We start from the raw sequence: 16,718 nt of genomic DNA, 5'->3' as shown, positions 1-16,718 counted from the left end.
GCTGGGCAGTCCATATTCCTGGCCTACAGGATTTCATTGGTGTTGGAGCACGAGACTTGTAGCTGCCCATTTGATGTGGCACACAGTCCAGAAAACACCTCCGTGGCCTGGCTTCAGGAGGTGGGAATTTATCAGCAAGGAATATTGGCAAGGAATCCTGGGCCACTGGCTGTTTGCTCTCATCACTAAATACCCTCCTCTTCATCTGAGTGAGTCTGGTCTCACATCTGCCTCTCACTCACCCCTTTGACAAGGAATAGTATAATGACATTCAGCTTAGGAATTGAGCCCATGAAAACTCGTCATGGAATGTATGTTGATTTTTTTTTTTAATGAAGGAAGTAGATGATGGCTTTTAACCTGCTTTCTTAATTTTTTGTTATGTTCCGTGTCATTTTTCTTGGATGGCATAACCTTTGCAAACACCTGATCTGAACTTAGAGCATCAAAAATAGCATCGGTGCTTAGGAAGAAGGAACTATTTCTAATGTTCCTTTTAATTTACAGCAGATTTATCCAGGGATTTTTGTGAAGGCTTGAAGGTCAGGTTGCTAACTCCGCCAAGGAGAAGGCTTGGAAGTGAGTTTTCCGCGAGATGGCAGCTTGTGTACAGGACAAAGGAACCTAGTATTGGATCCATCCCTGGTGATCCCAGAGCTGAAAGGGAACAAGCAGAGTGTGCAAGTTCACAGCAACTGTCCCAACTGGTTGAGTTTTTTCATAGCATGTTGTGGTTGGAAAATGCTGACGTGACAAATCTGAAATATCTTACAAGAAAAGAGTCTGTTTCAGTCAGTTTTTCATCTGAAGAAAAAGCAAGGTAGCAAAGCTCAGAATTGTCAAACCCCAGATATTTTTGGCATTTTTCAGATAGGCTTTATGGCTTCCCCACGTAAAACAGGAGCTGTCAGGGCCACAACCTGTTCTTTGTGGTCTCTTTTTTCTCCGTGTCTAGATCAGCAGGAAAGGAGTGTTCTTGTTCCACTGATAACCTGGTCAACCAACAGCTCTTGGCTGTAAAGGTTAAGTAAGAAGGTTGGAGGGGGAGAGTGTCTTTGGGTTTTGTTTGCTGGCTTTTTTAATGCCAAATTTAGTTAGGACAGACACTTAGGGGTTGGCTTAAGGGAAAATGGTCTGTTAAAGTATCTCAGGACCATTGGTTCACTGCAACCAGTTACACGGGTTTAATAGCTAGAAATTGTGTCAGTATTACATTTTTTTATTTACATAATAAAGCCATATGTTAGTGGGAGAGCATCATGAGGAGATAATTCGGTGCAGGGAACTGTTACTTTGTTTTGGAATTAGATTAAGCCATAAATAAATACTACTTTGTCTTTAAGTTAGAAAATCATTCCCATCCAAACAGCCTCCGAAGACATTTTCCACCTGTTAAAGGACATGTAGTATTGGGAGTCTTTCATAACAGTGGAAACTGGCTCAAACTTTCAGCGGGTTTGTAAAAAATAAACCAGCGTTGATTTATGAGTTGAACTACGACAGGGAACATGTAAGCAAATAAAAACAATGAACTGAGAAAAAAGCAAATATACTGTTGATTTGGCACCACATGAATCATGCAGGCAAATCTGAGAGGAATAGGAGGAATGAGCTTCAGAGTGATGGATTGGGAAAGGGGATCTGATCCCTGGGTAATGAAATGTGAGGGGGTCTTGCCTTATGCTGTTGACCCAGAGGTAGCCTGGAGGAAAGTGATTCCTTCTGACTATACAGTGTTAGTTAAAACAATCCCCTGGGCTCAAATATCAGCTATTAAAATAAATTCAGGAGACAGAGGAAGCAATGTTTATAAGTTGGAAGTTTGAGCTGCTTTTTAAACAATTGTGGATCTGCAGATTCTGAGCTGGAAACGTGATACGGCGGGAAGAGGGCAAGAGGAAATGACAGGAGGGTAAACTGGGGGTGAGGTGGTACAGAGCCTGGAATTGGGAGGGAAAGCTGTCTTTTTGGGAGTGAAGAGGAATTCTTGCAGGGCCAAGCAGAGAAACCCCCTACACATATTATTGCTTCACCTCCTCCATTGAAAGTGCCATGGCTGTGCAGGGAGATGCCGCAGGAACCCAGACATCCCAAAGATAACAAGGGTTTACAGTACATCTGGGTGCGTGTGGGTTTTCAACCATAATTGTAAGAGTTGGTCACTGTTTTCCAACAGAACATTTTTCCTCCAGAAATGATTTTGATTGAAACTGAGGTCTTCCATGGAAAAAATGGATGTAGCTTAGTTCTGGGGAGAAAAAAAAAAAGAACTATTTATTTAATCAGTAATAAAAACAAGGATGTTAATCATCATAATAGAACCCTTTCAATTTAATTGCAGCAGCAATGCCACCACCAAAAGAAATTTATAACAACAAAAGAAATCTTTTAGCTGACCACTGACCAATTTTGGGTTTGGAACAAGAGGATTTTTTATAATAGTGACATTTCCCTTAAGTAATCTCTTGAGTTTCTGCATTATCCCAGAGCATTATTGGAAAACTGAAACTCTTAATTTGGACAGCAGCATGACCCAAGCATTATGGAAGTGGCTTTGCCTCTGCTGTCTAGCATTGCTCTCTCTGATCCTCAAATGAGTCGCTTTTCCTGCTGTTCTTCTGGCCTGGAAGTTGATTAAAACAGAGGATCTCTGTCCTGCTGAGTGAACACTGTTATGCAGAATTGATCTTGTTTTGGTTTCTAACGGCTGTGGGTATTTATAAGCCTGTATTACATAAGTTATAAAAATGTAACTAGGGAATGTTGTTGGTGGGTCTCCAGCAGGTGGATTTGGTTGTTATTCATAATAATACAGTGAACCTCAGTGTTGTCACAGCTTTCTTTTTCTTCTCTTCTTGGTGCCAGAGGTGTCCCGTGGCTTTTCCAAATGACCTTGCACCATTTAAGTCCTTGTTCGTGTCTGATGATGACACACAAGCAAATCCCCATCTGTTCCCATGCACATCCCTACCGTATCTTTTCTTGGATTTAATATTTCCACAGAGCTGCTCCCGTGGGGGAGTCTCATGCTGAGACTGTTCCTCTGCAATTTATGAGCAGGATCGGTGCCTGGAATTTCCCGAAGTGCCGGGTGAAAGACAGGCTCAGAGACCCTTGTATACAACGGGGAAAAAACCCGTGCAAGGCAATGAAACCTGAGCTCAGGCTTTCCGAGACAACTTGACAAGTCAATTGCCCTGTTAGGAGCTGACAACAGTGACCCTGATAGTAGAAATGATCCGTTTCCTCTGGTCTAATTTATCACCAGCAGGATCCTGAGTAGCTGCTCGGTAGCACAATTTTTAGATACTGGTACAGCGTCAGTCCCAAACGGGACATTTTGTGAGGGGAGAGTTTACTTACAGCCCTAAAAAAAACCAAAAAACAACCAAACCAAAGCCAACCCCCAGAAAAAATTGCCTCAGGAATGTTCAACGTGTTTATTGTTAAGAGCCGAATCTGATATATGTGAAACCTCACATTTTAAAATTCCTTACCCAATATTGGATGCTGGTCCGTGTTGCTGCTCTCACTTCTTAGGCATTTCAAACAATGTTCCCAAAGAATTTTCATTCTAGAGATAGAAAGAGCAGTATTCTCAGTCATTGAGAATTAAAGGTGAACAACAAAAATCCTGACAGCTTATGTCTGGGGAAGAATTTGAATACACAGTCTACTTTTTTCATTTCAAAAACGCTGATGGGAAAGATACTTTCTTTTGGGGACCCATTCATGAAGCTCAGAAATTTAGTGGCAGTATTTTCACCAGTGTCACCCAAAAGTGTTTTGCAGTGATACTTTGTTCTCAGGATCCCAGGGACAACTATTGGGAGAGAATAAAAAAAATGGGGGGGGTGTTAGCAAATTTATAAAAATGTATTTGAAACATTTTCCTTTTATAACATTTTTCTTCAAATCAGCAATTTGATAAATCACAGATACCAATGAAAAATTTTAACTCTGAACTTTGCTTTTGCCTGGTGCATCTTCTTCTGCCTCTTATCCTGAGCTCAAGCTTTGGGTACCACTTTCTTCGTGTCACTAATCCAGAACATATTTCACGGGTGACAAACTGAGCCCCAAGGGCGTCAGGAGGGCAGAGGTGATTTAGAAGTCTGCTTTATGCTCCTAAATTGGGAGCCTGTGCTCCCCATGCAGTCAGGGAGTGCAGCACTCCTGGAAGTGCTCTGAATCCTCCCAGCCTGGCTGTAATGGAAGCCTGAGCTCTTAATAGAGCCATTGAAATTAGATGTTTTGAGTTAGGTGGGTGAATGCCCCCCCGGTGCAGTGAGTCCAGATTTATACAGGAAGTCTGTGGCAGAGGCAAGAATTGAACCCAGCTTTTCTGTGACTATCTTTTTATTCCCAAGCTTCCAGTTAAACTGTAATCCATCTTGAACCACTTACTGGAAATAGTTCCCTAAAAATAAATTGAAAGTCTAAGTGATCAGGAAGTTTACCTAAACTTCAGAGGCAGGTTAATATGAGAGTACTTTGGGCTGACTCCTTGGACTGACTCTTCTTGGGGAGGACAGAGCCTTAGGGGTGCTCTCCGCTCCTTTGTGGGATTGCCTTGTTGGTCTGCTCCTGGGGATCGGTCCTTCCTGCCACAGACATCCTTCCAAATCTTACCCATTTGGTCTCATGAAAAAACAGGCAGTGGTGAGGTTTGGGCAAATGATTAAAAACTGAAAATCGAGGGTTTCAGATGGGAGAGGGGCCACTTTGCATAAAGAACCGAAAAGCACCTTATCCAAAACACATTGACAGCTTGGATTGAGTTATCTGGGAGCTGGAGGAAGGGACATTCACAACTCACTGTGGCAGCTGAAGGGAGAAATCTCCCTGCAGCCAGCAGGAGGGTGATGTTTGTGGCCCTCATGACCAGGAGGGAGGTTTGCAGCCTGTCCTGGTGTTCCTCTGGTGGGACTCAGTGGGGGCCAGTGGTGTTATCCATAAGTGGCTTTGGAGTAGGTTTGCTTGGAGAAATTACCCTGTATCAAAGGTCTAACAAACTGGAGAAGTGATTTGGACTCTTATACTTGAGCTGAATTACTCGTGAGCCCAATATGTGTGCTACTAACAGAGATGAGACTGGTAAATAAGGTGACAGGACAAAAGTTAGCTGATGTGATTAAACTGCTGTAATTTTTACAATTTGGGTTGTTTTTTTTTAAACAGAAGCCTCAGCTTGGCATAGTCTTGGAGCAGGTGCAGGGAGGAGGGTATGAGCAGCAGAACAATCTGCTCTGATGTGGAAGGGGGTGGGGGTGCAAACATGCTGCTTAGGTGACAATATGATAGCATCCATTTAATTTTGATATTGCACGTGTATATAGATTATTCTATTAAGATTACTGGATATGTGAAAGAGTTTAAATTCCAGTAGGGATGCTAATTTCATTGTGGTTTCTGTCCAAAATCACACATTTCAGCTGCACAAGGGGGGGAATGGTCACTTGTGCTTCATCCAGAAGCAGAGCTGTTCTTTTTAAAATGAAAACCCTTAAGCAAGCTCCATCCAGTCAGAGTCAGACATTGCCTAAAACTGGCTGGAAAACAACCAAAGGGTTTTTTTCACCCTGATCTATGTAAAATCTCCCTGGGAATGTTTACATTAGACAAGCGCCTGCCAGCTCTACGAGGACAGCTGAATTCCCTTTGGGGACACTGTACACCAGGGAACCTATAGGCTGAGACAAGCTCTCACCAAAGTAAGATGCAGAGCCTGTTTTTTATGTACAGGGAGCCAAGTGGCCTTGTTTTCAGGGATGCTCCATATTGGCATCCAGGAGAAATCTCAGGGCATGAAGGCAGGTGTTTTGCAGTTTAAACAACACGTGACAAACCCTGTCCCGACAAAACACGAGCCCTGCTGAAGGTGGTGTGAAAGCTGCCTGAGCTGGAAACCTCTGAACTGGCCAAAAAAATGCCATTCTCTGTGTTTCCTCCGTGGGGAGATTTTTATTTCCAACTCTTCTCCAGGAAGCGTGTTGGAGAGTCTTGGTTGAGCTCCCCAAAGGCAACATTCCACTTAGAGAGTATCCCCTTCTACCAGCAAGGAATGGCACAGGTCAGGACTGCAGGAAAACTCTGTGTGTGAGAGAGAAGGATGGAGATGTGGGGTCAGTGGAAGAACAAAGATAAAAAAGGAATGAGGGCAGTGATGTTTAACAAAGGGAATGGCAGTAACTCTCCAGAGGCAACATCCTTTTCCTAATCTTAGGCTTCCTTGGAGGATACAGATGAATGCATGTCTGTACCTGCAGGTATTTTGCTCATATGAAAACGAAAAAGCACCTCCAGCACTCACCAACCCCTGTGCTGAGGGCAGCCCTCTTGCAGGGTTTAAACCTGCCCGTGATAAATGTGCTGTTATTCTGGCTGCAGACTTTTATTTCTGGGGATATCAATTGGATTCTTATTATGAGAGCAGAAAATTGGAGTTACATCTGGTGACTGACGCATGTGACAGTATCACTGCGAGGAATTCCAGTTTTTCCTGAAGCTTTTCAATTAACTGGGGGCACTTTTTCCTCAGGTGCTGCGCGCCCGGGTTTTCAACGTGCGCCTGCCTCCAAGCTGTAAATCAGCCAGGGGGTTATTGTGCTTTCCTAGGAGCTCTTGTGCCAGTAAAATGAAACAGCAAATAATAAACCCCAAGGAGATTTATACAGCCCGAGTTGATGAAACAATTACTTTCTCATTCCTAGGCTCGCTCAGAAAGGTGGGTTAAAAATAACTGAAAATTTACTAGAGCCTAAAACCGAATCTGAAAAGTACAACCTCAGCAACTTATTGGGCTCGGCCTAGCGAGCGCCAGATTTACTGTTTGCAATTTCTTCAACTTGTTCGGTCATTTTTATTGTTTTTATTTTTTTTCAACTGCCCCCTCCCCAGGCTGATGACAAGCCTTGGCAAAAACATCTGTGCAAATAAAGCAGGGGAAAGAGTGGAAGGACCCGGCCAAGAGCTCCCTGGGTCTGCTGTGGCAAAAATGTTGGATAAAAGCATCCTTTGCCCAACAGCCTCGAGCCTCTGGGGTCACATCTCACGTGCCAGGGCATCCCCAAAACGCTTATGATCAGTGTATGTAGGACCAGGGCAGGACAGAGAGAGGCCTGGGGGTGATGGGAGGACTTGAATGCATTGCTCCAAAGGACACACACTGTTTTTATCCCAACCTGATACATCAGTTGACAAGTGCTCTGCTGACAGCACTGGGATTAAGGTGACAGCACTTTCCATTCAGGACACGTGGGGAGGTCCCACGTTCACCTGGAGCATGTTGGGGTAGGAAAGCAACATGTCACTGTCCATTCCCCTCTCTCCCTGCTGGTGATGGCAAAGCCCTGGAATACTGCACTGCCCCTACCTTTTGCTCTGCTGGTGCAACAGCCTCTCCCCTTGACACCTCCATGTCCTGGTTGTCCTTGTCCTCTGCCTGAGCTTCCCGAGTGCCCCAGAATGAGTCTGTCCTCTTTGTGAGTCATTCCTGACTCAATGTCACACCGTGCCTGGGGACAAACAAAGGTGGTTGTCTCTGGTGACACCCAGGGGCAATGCAGACCCTTTGGAAACCTCCTTACTGTCTGCTTCCTATGGAGACCTTCTGAGGAAATGGTGATGTGCTCCCAAGCCCTGCCTCAGGTAACAGCTTGGGGGTTTGCAGCCTTTAAACAGTGTTTTTTTCTTACTCTTCCTTTTCTTGTGGAATGTGGGCAGTTGAATAATGTGTTCCAGATTGGTGCAGCAAATCCCACCCCTTCAACTCTGAGTCCCACCATGTCCCAACTGGTACCTCTGATCCCAGCAGGACTGTGATGGCCAGCCAGGAGACTGGCACCTCCCTACCAAAGGCTACTGGTGAACAAAGCTTTCTATTTCTCTGTAGAGTTCATTCCAAAGGCAGGGTGAAATGATTTGCTTGGTTTCCAGCCACAGAGATATTTTTGTCATAAATCAGGAAGAACACAAGAACATAAAAGTGGGCTGTTAGATGGGGGTAGGAGACTTTGGTCCTTTCGATGAAAAGTACTTCTTTCCCTCAGAAAACCAAAATCCCTACAAATATGTTTTGGTTTTTGAAAGTACTCTTTTTTAACGGAGAAGAGCATCAACAAGTTACTTTCAGCTGGCCCCGTGATGTCGCTGGTGTCACGCTCCTCTCTCCAGAGAGGTCTGACCCTTCCCATCTGGAGGGCGTTCCCCAGCCATCATCAGGCCTCATCTGTCAGTGCCACAAATCTTCAAATTAAAAACGTTGCCCAGAATAATGATACGCATTTTAATGGGCCAGTTTCCCCTCTGAAGGTTGGCATATGATTCTTATTTGCTGCATTATATAAAAGCTAAGGGTGGGATTTTCAAAACCACTCGGTGCTGGCCTAATTCTGCTCCCGCTGAAGTCAATGGGACTTCCTTACCCCCGGACTGCAATCGGAGCAGTTAAGCCAGCCCCGAGTGCTTGTGGAAACCACATCCTAACTATGCTCCCAGACCTCACCCAGATTTCTGCTTTCATGGCATGAAATTTGTTTTCATCATATTAGATGTGCTGGAATGCTGATGTCTGAGGGAAGCTCCTAGGGATTGAGCTCAGTATTAACTCTGGCCGGGCTCGGCTTTGTGGGTTCCAGCTCGAGCGTTCCTGTAAGAGCGGCGGCTCATCCACACATCACGTCAGCAGTGTCGGGACAAGTCAGAGCTGGGCCAGGCCCTGACTTGTCGTGGGTGCTCAGGGTTTGGGGAAGGCACAGGAAGCACCGTGTCCTCCAGGCAGGCACCTTCTGCCTGGACCAGCCTCCTCCACCAGCCATCCCAGTGCCTGAGTCCTTGCTGCTGGAGGAGGCGAGTCTACTGGGAGTGGTTTGGGGGGCACTGTGCTAAAACATGATTCCATTCTTGTGGAAGTCAGCGTCCCAAATCAGCTTCCTTGGGTGAAGGATCATGGCTGTGGGTCCCTGGCGCTCTGTCAGCTCGGGGCAGAACCAACCTTCTGAGAACAGTGCTGGGGAACAGCCCGTGCAGGGACTCCTCAGATAATTGGACTCTCCACACAATACCATTTGGGTAGAAGAGATGTGCTTGTTCTTTATACAGAAGTGCCAGATTGCTATTCTCTGGGAGCTTGGTCCATTTTTTTTCTGTTTTGATACTTTTTGGGGCATTCTTTCCATTTTTCTCTTTTTCTGTTTTGTTTTGGATTGTATTGTTTACTCAGTGTATCATTTGCAGTTGCTGTAAAAGTTGTGGTTTTATACTCATATTCTTGATAAAAAGTTGACCTCTATTCTTTTATTAAGAAAAAAAAATCCACACAAAAAACCATCAAAACCATTCCCTAATTTTACCTCTTAATGTCACTTGTAGCACACTGCTCATTAGGCCTGCTGGCAGAATCCTGTTGTTTTGTGCTTGAGTTAATTTGGAAGTGACCATGGAGAGGGAAAGGTGGCTGTGCCAGGTGGTTTGCTCATGCTCAGCAGCAGATGGGATGTGGTGGATCCCATCCCAGTGACCTCTGCCAGCTTGGGATTTTGTCAGGAACCTGGTGGATTGTAAAATGACCCCACCAATGAAAACTCAGCATAGGGAAGAGCTCCCACCCCAGCCTCCATATCCCAGAGATGAAACCAACTGGAAAGAGCTGCAATCTCTTTCCCCGTGGCCAAGAAAGTAATTTTGTGTTCCCTGCACAAGCTGGGCTCAACTTGGCCCATGGATGGTTGCTGCTGTCGATCCAAATCTCCCAAAAGGCTGGTGCATTTTCTTGCTAATAAATGTCCCACAAATGTTTTGAATTTCTGCACTCATTAGGGCTTAGGGAGGCTATTTGTCAGGACCAAAGACGTCTTCTACAATAAACCAGCAGCTGTCTGAGAAGGGTGAGGAGACATTTGTTGCCGTGAGCTGAGTCTGCTGTCAGCAACCAGGCCCCTGACCAGCTCCAGTAAATGTTTTATTGATTTAATATTAAATTAACTGCCTGGGCATAAGGAGTGCATTATTTTTAATGGCATTCTGATATTAGGGGCTGCAGTTTGCTAGAATGCACCTGTAAAATTAGTATCCCCCAGTATTCTGCAGGAGCCATAAAATGTAATGCTCGTTGTGAGCAGAGCTCCGGAGCTCGACATGGGTAGAGTTACACGGCGTCCACTCCCAGCCTCATGGCTGCTCCCATTCCTGCTGCCAGAGGAGCAGGGGGTCAGTCAGCTCCAAAGACTCCTTCCAAGTTCACCCCTTCTTTGCTCTGAAATGGGATAAATGCATGCCTGGGTCCCAATCCCTGTCTGACAGGGCACAGTAACTCATGGGAACAGCAGGGCACCTTCTGTAGAGAGGTAGTGCTGGAACAAAGGAATTTCCCCAAATTTTTTTTCAGTAAGAGAAATATAGGGGGGGAAAAAAATCACAATGACAAAGTAGCACTTGTTCAGGCTCAAATGTGCCACCTTGGAATTTACCTTTGTTTAGTGAAAGGAAAGACATTTGAAAACAAATAGAATTTGGAATTTAAATAAACAAACACATCCCTTAGCGTAAGAATGAAAATATTCGCTAATTTCAGAATTGCGTCCCTCTTTTTTTTTTTTTTTAAGCTGGTCTGTGAAATTACCAGGGGGAAAATTTCAGCCCAAGTAAAAAATAGTTCATATAAAGACCAAAGTTTAAGTAAAGCCTGCCTGTAGTTCATATTATCCTTTACCTCTAGAAACGGGGCCACAAAGAAAGCAAATGCCCCAGGAGGAGCACACACTGCTCTCCTCCCTCTGGGGAGGACACGCTGGCTCCTCCCAGCGGGGAATGCTCTGGATATCTGGGAGGGATCCCTCCAGCAGTGCCTTTAGCTGAAGGCAACACACCATGGATGTGTTGGATTTTGTTACGCCAATAACCTGCACCTTTCTGCTCTGCAGCTGCCATCAGGTTTGCTAAAAATTGCAGCGACTGCCCTTTTGCTGTAGAGACCTTTTCCTTGTCATTAAAACCTGTGCCCAGTAAGTGCTGCCTTTGGTTTTATTAAGGTTGTAAAAATGCCACCTTTGAGCTGTTTATATTTCTTAACTCCCTCAGAAATGGTTAATTACAGAGTCAGATCTTCTTAAATGGCATTAGGACAGGGATTCCGAGAAATCCCGAGACTTCCGAGAAGTTCCTTTCTCGTTGATTTTAACAGTGAGGAATCACAGGGCTGAAACAATAAAGATGGACACCAAACCATGATCTTAGTACATCTAAGGAGTCAGTTGTAAAAATAAAAACCTTAAATTAGAAGCTCAAAATGTCAGGGGATGAGGTAGGATACCAATTTTGTGTATTTTGCTATTAAAGTTACTTTAAAAACTGGGAAGCTGAGGGGCTCCACACGTGCTTGAGTGACCAAATTAATGTCAAGCAGCAGCCCCGGGCTGGACAGTGATCTGAGTGGATTGGGATCAAAATGGGCACCCAGGATCTGCTACAATGCATTTTTTAACTGCTTTCAACAAGGTCCCTCTCCTTGGACATCTTTTTGTAAAGCCACAGTTGCTTTCTTGGACGTCTCACAGAGTGAAATCCATGTTTTTGTACTTGTTAGGCAAATGTTGACAAGGAATATTTATTTTTTTGTTGTGACTTTTGAAATAATATCTGTCTCCTTCAGAAAAATCTGAAAATTTCATTGAGCTTACTTTTCCCATAGAGATTTTCAGCACCAAAATTTGTATATGTGTTTTCTGGAGAAGAAGAGGGAAGACAGGAGAGAAAATGGAAATGTAACTTAGAAGAGATCAGTCATTGTCTGCAGATATTGTTGGTTCAACAGGCCTGATTTCTGTAGGACCAAATAATGAATTTCTCAGAAGACAAAGTCCACCCAGTGCCTCTGCCTGGCTCTGAAGCAGGTGGGAGCACAAAGGGCATGGAGAGAACCACGGAGAGTGGATCTAAGGATTTCTGCAGGCTTTAGTAGGTGCTAGATCCAGACAACCTCCCAGTTTGTATGATCCTGATGATGTTCTTCCCACTCTTCTGCCTGTTTTTCCTCTCTTTGATGCTCATTTGCCACCTCTCATGTGACATTGAGACGTGGCAGCTCAGGGCAGGTTGTAGGAGCTCCTTCTGCCAGTGACCTGCCCATCTTGTGCTGGCTCTTGGCTCAGCTTTGTGACTGAAGATTAGCAAATCACACAAAAAGGTGGGTTGATCACTTTTTAGTTGACAAAAACAGATAATTCATTGCCCAGGCAACTTGGGTTGACAGAGTCCAACCGTACTTTTTTCAAAGGATGTGGTGGATTTACTTATTCCTGTTTCTGTGTTTGATTTACTACCACATGATTTCATTAAATAAGAACTTAACGTGAGGATTTCTGCCAAGCAACTTTAGGCAAGGCCCATATTCCACAAATCCCTAAATTTGAGGGTGGTGGGTGGGGGAATAATCATATTTTTCTAGAAGATGTCCATTCTGCCTGTGGACTAGAATTTAGGGTAGTTTGTTATTGCCGCGTTTGCTTTAAAAACCTTGTAAAGTGATGTTTATTTTCCTCCCATAAGATAATGAACTTGAATTTTTCAATTCAGTTCAGTTGATTATAACTAATAACTCTTCATTCTCTAATAAATACCAACATTGGAGGGAATAAAGGAGCCACCTTCAAACAGGCAGCGTTTCAGGCTTGAACTGGTTTTAAATTCAGGCAGGATTTCTTGGAGCTCTCTCCCGCCCTCCTCCAATTTGAGGCCATACAGCTCATGTTTGTTGGCATTTTTAAGTAGATAAAAGTATGTAAGAAGGTTCCTCCCTTTAACTACTGGATAGAAAACCCATATCCTGGTGGCTCAACTGTCCAGATCATGTTAAATTTCAGTGGAAGAAAATAAGTAAATGCAAAGAAGAAAATGCCAAAGAAAATGCAACGAGGGAAGAAAAAGTGATGTAAGTTGGCCAAGAAGTCAGTTCCACGTCTTGGCCCAGGCTCTGTGGTGGTGTAAATCATTGGGGTGGCCATTCCACTTCACCACAGCTTTCAGCCTGACCTGTTGTCAGCTTCCAGCAAAAGTGATAACAGTCCAAAGCACTGCAGCCCCACAGCAGTTTTGTCCATTTCTGTGTGCTGATCTTCACCCTGGGATGCTGTTTTTGTGCCAGTCCTCAGCATTAGGGTGACTGTCGATGCAAACTGAGGTCACGGGAGTGATGCCGTTGCTGAAGGTTGGGCTGGGGAGGAAGGCACGCCTGGGGCGGGTCTTGTCCCCATTTCTGAGCTAAGTATCAACTCCTCTGCTGGAGAAGGATGTCTAGAGGACAACTAGCAAGGAGAGGTTTAAGGGGTAGTCAGCAGGCTATTATTGTTGCTTCGGAATACTCCAGATGGGCCTCTGGAGATGTTCTGGGGAGCCGCTCTTTGGAGCTTGTGCAGCTCACCTGAGTTCAGGCCAGCACATGCAGCCCCTGGCTAGAGTAGGCTGGAAAGGCAACCTGCTATAGGTCAGCCTTGGCACTTCCTTTTGCCTTATTATGCTCTTTTTTGGTCATTTTGGGTTTGGCTTCAGGTGGCAGTGGCACCATTTACCACCCAGCACCTCATGCTGCTGCTCGCCCTCCAAACATCTCAAGTGTTCTGGTCAGTGGCACAAGAAATTGTGTTTACATCTTCTCTGAGAGACATCCAGAGCTAAGTGGGGAAAAATGGCCAGAACAGCTCAGTGCTTTTGGCTTATTGTTTGAATATTTAAAGACATTGCATCTGGAAAGTATTCCATTAATTTGTGGCTAGCACCCATATATCAAATTCATGAGCTTCCAAGTAAACAGCTGTCACTGGAGCTGCCACGGAGGGAAATTGGCACTGGTGGCTTGTGGTGAGCAGAGAGGGAACACGCTGGTACAGACTAATCCAAGGAGGAAACATTAACCCAGATGTGTAGAGGACAATGAATGAATTGTTCCTCAGAGCTCCTCAACTTCTCAGCTGTAGTAACACGAGACACAATTAAGGCTTCGCACTATTATATCCACTCACACACACGCACAGAACTGTGCACACCATCACAGCCAGAAGGATGGGGCTGCATCCCGTAGCTGTGCACCGTAAAGCAGCCTCCGAGTCATCCCCACGCACGTGGGAGGAGGACACTGTCATGTTGGTGGCCAGTCTGTCTTCAGGCTGGCTGGGTCGTGTAGCTGCCATTTGATGTTTGCCCAGCTGGAAACACCAATGTTCATGGCATCCTCAAGGAAGACGCGGTAGAGCCGGACCCATCCAGGCCTTGGTGCAGCAGGGAGTGCATGGGGTGCTTGCCACAAAACTTCAGATACTTTGGGACTGTTGGCGGTACCGGAGGCCTCGGCTGGAGCTGTGATTTCCAGTACAAGCAGCTCAGAGCAATGCCAGAAGTTCCACCTGACTCCAGGGGAAGTGCTGAGGTGAGGACTCTGCCTTGGTTCCCGATGCTGCCAGTGTTGGCAGAGCTGTTTGTCATGCAGCCCAGGGCAGGGGGAGGGGGTCTGGTGTCCTCAACTGCTTGTTTGACCCGTCTGGTTTCCATGTGGTACTCAAGTAAATGAACCAATTAGTTAAGAGGAATTGTGTATGTGTAAGTGGGACAGAGATGATATCACTATTTATGTTTTCTTGGGAGGGGCGTTATGGAAGTGCTGAAAAACCCCATGGCGAGATGGGGGTCTCTGGGGTGGGTGTGATGGGGCATCTGGGGAGGTTCCAGCTGAAATGGAGGAAGGCAGTTTCCCATCCTCTTTCCAGAAGGGAAAATCTGAGACTAAGGGAGATGAGGGGAGTCCCCTGAGGAGGTGGCCACGTCAATCCCAGGGGACGCATGGATGACACAGGAAGGAAGGGAAAACAGTTTCCCCCTGCTGCTCTGGCATGTGCTGTCGGTGCTCTGGCACTCCACGGGGCTCAGGATTTACCTTCTGTTTACTAACCAACCCAGAGTGGGTTTGAACTGGTGACCTAAAGGTGAAAGGCTCTGCATCTTATTAGAATTACTGTGAGCTGCTCGATGAGTCCCCCATGGCAGTTAAGATTTGATTATGGTTCTAGAAAATGTTCAGCTTTTACAATTAGTGTCAAAGCAGTGGTAAGCCCCTCTTTGATTCCTGGGTGTAGGCTCGTGCTTTTCTTAACCTCACACATATGCTGGCATATTTACAGTAAGTGCTCAGGGGTTTGTTTTTTTTAATTATTATTTTTTTTTATTTTTGAATTAAAAATGAAAGTCCCCCAGGGAAATTATGCAATGGGAAATAGCTACTTCAATAAAGTCGACTCACACATTTTATTGATTATGGTAAATTTAATTATTCCATTTAAACTTTGCTTACACACACACACAAAAAAAACCCTTATCCTTTTCTTCCTGCATGTTTTTTCCTGGTTTTGTATCCCTCTCTACAGACCAAAACTGTACTATATGTTGTTTTAAACTTTTTAGAGAAGAAATACTCAAGGCTAAGCTTCTTCCCCTAATTAGAAGTTAAAAATTAGAAAACATACCATAAATCTTATTCAAAACATCTTCAAATAGAACTACTAATTGTTAAACTGCAGTAATTATGGCTTTTAATACAGCTCTTTTGCCTCTGCCATATATGACGTGCACCGTTTTTGCTAAGGGAGACAATTATTCAAGTGCAAAGGATGTTAAGAAAACCAAAACAACAACAAAGCATGGGCAAAAATAGGAATTTCTCTTATTCAGGACTTCATTAGGTGATACTGTTCATTTTCTTGGTACTCAGATATTGCCCAGAGGTTTTTATCTTATTTGGAGACCTTTGCACTGAGGTTTTTAGAGGTTGCTGCCACAAGGCAGTGAAAGAGCTTCTGGTCCCTGGGTCATCCCTGGGTCTGGAACCTTATTTCCATAGAAACCACTGCTAGTGGGGCTTTTTCTTTCTCTTTCAGGGAGCTGCTGCTGCTGCTTCTGACCTACTGAACTACATTTAATCCAGGTAATCACCTCTTCTCTTCTTAAACTTACAAATGGTCTCTGCTTCCTGGGGAAATGCATTAGTTCACTACCTTGTGACTCTTCCCATGAATTGAGAATGTTCCTGTGGATACAGGTCTGTGGGACTGAGGTCAAAACAACTCGCCATGGCTAGAAATTAGGATGTGGGAAGCAGAATTGTCACTAGAGATGAAGAATCAGAAGTAATTCCCAAAGTCTGTGCTCCCTCTTGCATGGGGGGACTATTCAGAGCCAGCCCATCCCTGCACTGAGGTGAATCATGGTTGGACTCCCTCCTTGAAGCTGCAAAATTCAATCTGGTAAAGGGCTATTTGGGGTTCTGGGAGCTGAGGCTGACCACTTTTGAAAGGTGAGGAAGGACCCAGGGTTTGTTCAAAGCTTTATTGCTTCCAGATACATCTTTCATCCAAGTTCTTTCATGAGACTGTCAGAGCAGGGCTTGTCTGAATTCCACGGCCAAATCCTCATCTGGGAAGATCTGAAAGGGCCCCTTTCTTTCAAGGGAGCTGCACCCCTTCAGTCAGTGGGGGGAACCTGGAAGAAGCCTAGCACCCTTCTGGATATCCCTTCTTGGAAAAGGATGGACTGGGCAATACTCCACTGAGACCTTGACACTGTTTTTCACATCCTTGGGTTTCCTGCATTACAGTGTAAGTGATTCACCATGGGAATACTTGTCCTATGGCTTCTTAAAAAAAACCAAACCAAAGCTCTGGGATACTCTGCGTCCT

The sequence above is a fragment of the Pseudopipra pipra genome, chromosome 3 (genome assembly GCF_036250125.1).
Source record: "Pseudopipra pipra isolate bDixPip1 chromosome 3, bDixPip1.hap1, whole genome shotgun sequence".
NCBI lineage: Eukaryota > Metazoa > Chordata > Aves > Passeriformes > Pipridae > Pseudopipra > Pseudopipra pipra.
The sequence above is the reverse complement of the archived record's forward strand: the minus strand, read 5'-3'. Positions refer to the sequence as shown.